The sequence below is a fragment of the Miniopterus schreibersii genome, assembly GCF_964146895.1.
Source record: "Miniopterus schreibersii genome assembly, chromosome: 20".
Classification (NCBI taxonomy): domain Eukaryota; kingdom Metazoa; phylum Chordata; class Mammalia; order Chiroptera; family Miniopteridae; genus Miniopterus; species Miniopterus schreibersii.
The window spans coordinates 24,027,817-24,033,421 of NC_138122.1; positions in this window are offsets into that span (position 1 = coordinate 24,027,817).

Genomic DNA, 5,605 nt, shown 5'->3' on the forward strand with positions numbered 1-5,605 from the left:
GCAGGGGCTGTGTGGTCTCCTTTCTAACTCCCTGTTCCCTGTGAGGCGCGGAGGCCTCAGCTGAAGGAGCCCGGGGGGTGCTCCAGGCTCCAAGGACCCCTTGCGCGCTGAGCTGTCTCAGATAAAGGGTGCTGCTCCCCAAAGCAAGTGTCTTTCTTAGGACGGGGGAAACCTTGCTCTAAATTCCTCGGATCCCTCGGCTCGGGTAAGGGAGTGAGGCAGCCGCCCCTGCTCTAGGTCCAGTCTCTTCCTGCCGGGCTCCTGCCCTCTTCGCAGTCAGCGCAGGGCCTGTCACCCAGGAGGCCTGGCCCAGCCCGCGGCTCCCTGCGGCGCCAGCCGCTCGGTGCGCTCGCAGCGGCGTCCCAGGCCCTGCACCTGGCTCCAGCGGGGCTGCTGGTCTGGCCTGCGACCGCCCCCCCGACGGCTCCCGCCGAAGGGTGCGTCTCTGTCCCCCTGGTCCCCGCTGCAGGGCGTCCTGGAAGGCCCGGCGGCCGGAGAATGCACGGGGGAGGGGTCGGCGCGTGTCCCCGGCCCGCCTGCCTGGGCTGCGGCTGCCGAGCTGCGCCGGGGGGCCGAGGGGGGCGGGGGCCCGTGGGCACGCCCCACCCCACTCGTGCTCGCGACCTGCCGGGGAAACAGGGAGAGAGGGCCCTTTAAGACTGGAGCGCGGCACCCCCCTCCCCCTTCCCAGGAGACCGATCGCCCGAGAACAATGGGGAACCGGTGGGGGTGGGCGGCGAGGGGCGAGAGGGGGTCGCCGCCCGCATTCCCTAGGGGCAGGCCTGCAGGCTGGGCTGGGGCGGAGGGACGATTTTCCCAGGCTCTCGCCTGCGACGCCCCCTCCTCAGCTTCCCCAGCGCTCTGCTCCCCGCGGCCGGGATGCGGGGTGCGCGGGGATGCGCGGGGATGCGCGGGGATGCGCGGGGATCCGCGGCGCTGCAGGCGCGGCCCAGGCCCCTCGGGGGTCGCGTCACGGAGGAGCGAGGCCGGGGCTGGCACGGCGCTGGCTCCGCGCTGGCTCCCGCCTTGGGGGTAAGAGCCCCCTTCCCGAGCCCAGACCCCCCCAAAGCGCGCGCGCGGGCCCCCGCAGGAGCCGGGGGTGGGGTCCCTCCGCACGCCGCGCGCTCACCGCCTCTCCTCTCCGCTGCTTGTCCGCGGGTCGCGCTTCGGCACCGCCGCCTCTCGGGCTCCCCCCCGGAGTGGGAGGGAGCCGCGGTCCCGCCTCCGCGCCCTTTCCTCCCGCGGCCGCCGCGCGCCCGGGCGCTGGGCTGTCCACGCGCGGACAGACTACGCCGCCGACCGACGGACGCGTGAGCCGGCTGCCGGCCGCCGGGATCCCGCGGGTGGGAGGCGGCCGCGGCGGCGCCCGGGGGAGGGAGGGGGAGGGTCGGAGGAGGAAGGGGAGGAGACAGACCGCAGCCGTAAGCGCCGCCCGCACCGCCACGCGAGTCGCCGGGCGCCCCAGGTCCTCCGCTAGGCCCACCTGGGGTCCCAGGAGGCCTCCTTACCCCAAGCAGGGCGCAGAGCGTGGGGCGAGGTGTCAGTGGGTCGCCTGCTGGAATCTTGGGCGCCTTTACATTTCCGTTGCCCAGTCCGGGGCCTGGCACACACGAGGTGCTCAATAAATGCTTGAGTGACTGAATAAGATCCAGAGGTTGTCTAAAGAAAGATCTTAAACCACTCTAGGGGAGCCGTCTTTCCTCCTTCAACTATTCTGGGGAGGGGGGTGCTGACAAGGCCCATTTCAGAGCCCAGTGGAATCCTGGAATCTGAAGGGTACATATAAGGAGACTGAGGCCCAGAGAGGGTAAGAAACAGGCCCCGGATCACACAGCAGCTGAGAGCGGTGCCCAGACCAGACACTAACCCAGAGCAGAGTCTCCTCCCAGAGCCGGATTCCCCCAAACCCCCACCTGCCCCAGGTGAGTGGCATAGCAACAGCATCCTGTCTGGGGGTGGGGGACCTAGGCCGGGAGGCAGAGACCTTTGGGGAAGGTAAGTGCAAGCCCTCCCTCACCTCATTCACAGATGCTTGCAAACAGTAGGTGCTCAATAAATGCTGGGTGCAGGTTGGCTGGATGGAAGGGGCTCAAGTGTTAATGGGACGGCCAGCGCTCCCTCTGGCAAGCTGGATGCAGCTGAGGACACACGTCAGCTGGGAGGGGCGGCCCCCCGGGGCCTGCGGGAGTTTAGATTAGGGAAGATGAAGGATGCATCCGGGAACTCCAGTCTGGGCAGCAGATGGGGGTCAGCGGCCTGTTTGGGAGCCTGCCCGGGGCGGCCCACGCTCCCCTTCCTCCCCAGGGCAGATGATGATAAACTAGTGGAGGTCATGGGCAGGCTGCTGAGGGGCGCTTTCCCAGAACTGAACTCTGGGTCCCCAGCCAGCTGGAGTGACCTCCCCTCCCCAGGCCCCTGCTCTGTCCTGCAGCCCGGTGCCTGATGGGCTTTTCCAGATTGGGTCACCGATTCTGCTTGCTTGCGCCTGCCCAGCGGTTCTGTCTGAGGGCAGGGTCAGCTCTGCGGTGACAACGCTCCCACAGGATCACTGAGCTCCGGGATCTTAGCCTAGGGACCAACGATGGCTTTCCAGGGGTCCATGAAGGGCCCCTCCCCCATTACACACAAATGTGTCTGCATTTTTCCAGGAAGAAGGGCTCTGGCTTTCAGAGATTCTTCTTAAAAGAGGTTGAGACCCAAAATATTCAGAGCCAATGCTCAACCTTATGTTACAGAAGGGACCTGGGGATCCCAGGGTGGGGAAAAGCCTAGCTCGAGGTCACGGGGAACTTGAGCAATGAGTTGCAAAGAAGAACCCAAGACACCAGACTGTATAATGCCATTTAAGGGCTAAATGTCACCTCCTCCAGGAAGCCTTCCCTGAACTCATTCCATCTTCCTCTGTGCTCCTTGCCCCACACCTTCATGTGACACCCTGTACCACGAGCCGCTTCAGCGCTGTCCCTGCTGGAGCGAGACACCCATGCGATCAGGGGCTGTGCCTCATTTATCCTGTGTGGTGTGGCTGGTGCTCACTGCATGGTGTTCATCGGGTGTTGAGTACCTGCTACGTGCCAGGCACTTACCTAAGACTCACTACTCTTCACGGTTGCTCCACGAGGTAGGTAATATTGTCCTCGTTTTAGAGATGGAACAAATCCCGAAGCCGAAAGAGGTTAAGTGGCTTGTCCGTGTTCCCACAGGGAGTAAGGGCAGAGCTGGGATTTGGACCCCAAGCCCTTTCGCAGCATTTCCAGCAGGACGCGGCCTCTGTTTGTTCAGCGGCTGACGAGCGGCATCGGGCCGAGGACCTGGTGCAGCGGCAAAGGGATTCGAGGAGAGGAAAGGACCTGGGCCTCCCCGAGCCCCACGCTGCTGGCGAGGCGGCTCACACACCAGTAGGGAACCCAGTAGAACAAACACTCTCAATCATGAACTATTTTGTGTTGTTGTTGGTTTTAATTTGTATGTGTATTACGTTCCTAGATAAATAACCCAAGGATTTTCCTCTTCTGTGTGTTTTCGTCTTGCATCCTCGCAGCCATGATACTAGCAACTGGCTGTGCAGTTTTCCCTTGGGGTCTGGTTTCCTCCAGACGGTTTAACGGGGTTTCCACTTCTTGCAAGTCAGGGAGTCCTACCTGGTTAAATCGCTGACCCTGTGGCCAGATCATGGTGTGGGTTTCTTCAGGAGATGTTTCTTTTTTCTTTTCTTTTCTTTTTTTTTAAATATACCTTTATTGATTTCAGAGAGAGGAAAGGAGAGGGAGAGAGAGAGACAGAAACATCAATGATGAGAGAGTCATTGATTGAGCCCGCAACCCGGGCATGTGCCCTGACCGGGAATCGAACCCCGATCGCCTGGATCCCAGGTCGACGCTCAACCGCTGAGCCACGCCCGGCCGGGCCAGGAGATGTTTCTTGGGAGAAAGTGCAAAGTGGAGAGCAGATGCTGTGCTGGAGAAAACCACCGGGGCACGGGAGGAGACCCAGGCCAGCCTCCCACATGGGCGTGGAATGGTAACCAGCCCATTCACTGAGCGCTTTCTAGGCCTCAGGGGCTTCATTAAGCTCTTTCAATCCTCCAAGGTATTATTACAGATTTTACAGATGAGGAAACCGAGGCCCAGGGAGGCTATGACATGCATAGTGAGCGGCCGAGCTGGAAAATCCCAGGTCTGCTTGACCTTAAAACTCTTGCCCCTGAGGTAAGAGGTCTGTGGCCCATTTCTGTTGCCCTCATCTTTGGGTAACCTTGGGGCCCAAAGTGAGTCCTTGTCACCTCTCCCTTTTCTCCAGTACCTGGGCAATCCGGAGGCTCAGGGCAGCTGGGAGAGGTGGGCACACAACATCCATAACCGCTGTGCCTCCAACACAGATGGAAGGGACACAGAGGAAGAACAGGGCTCAGAGTGGGGTGGGACAGGGATGTCCCAGGAATGCTGGGCAGAGCTGGTCCATCTGGGAAAGAGGGTAGGAGGAGAGAGGAGCTCTAACTTTCTCCTGGGCTCCAGTGTTTTTTCCCCTCTAGAAACCACTATTGAAATGATATAGGCGTGGGAGCACAGCGCCTCCTGGTGGTCATTTGGGGCCATTTTGCTCTAATGCTGGAGGGATTTCCAGGTAATTCATTTTTACTTATTATTATTATTTTTTAAATCCTCTTCTGGGGACATTTTTTTCATTGCTTTTCAGACAGAGTGGAAGAGGGGGGAAGAAACATAACGATGGGTTGCCTCCTGCACGTGCCCCGACAGGAGCTGGGGATCAAGCCTGCAACTGAGGTACTTGCCCTTGGCCGAAATCGAACCCGGGGCCCTTCAGTCCTAGCACTGATGCTCTAACCACTGAGCAAAAGCGGCTCGGGCTTCTGTGAAGCTTTTTTAAGATGATATTAACATTTAGATCGGTGGACTTTGAGTACGGCCGATTACTCTCTAGCACATGGGTGGGCCTCACCTAATGAGTTGAGGGCCTTTATGTAAAATAGACTGAGTTCCCTGGAAGAACAGGGAATTCCACCAGCAGATGGCCTTCAGGCTGGAGCTGCATCGGCTCTTCCCTGGGTCTTCCTCCTGCCAGCCGGCCCTGCAGAATTGGGACTTGCCAACTTCCACAACAGCATGAGCCAATTTCTTAAAATAAATCGCTAGACCTAGATCTATAGATCCTATTGGTTCCGGTTTTTGGTAGAATTTTGACTACACCACCTGCCCATTAAGGGTCCTTTCACTGTAACACCTAGTGGTCAGCTACGCAGGGGACATAAGTCTCCTTATTTAGGTGAAAACGTGGAGGCTCAGAGAGGTGGAAACATTTGCCCAAAGGCACACAGCTAGTGAATTGTCTGGCTAAGTTCTAACTCCACAATACCTGACTCCAAAGTCCGTGCTTTATTTATTATTTTTGAAAGATTTGATTCTGAAATCATTTGAAATACTGAGGAAATTTGCAAGATGACTACAAAGAGCTCCCTTACATCACTCAGAATATTTCACATCTGCCCCTCACTCTCTATGCATATCTTATCAGTACTCTTATTACTGAGCCATTTGAGAGCACGTTGCAGATATTATGCCCCTTTGATCTTTTCTATTTTAAAAAA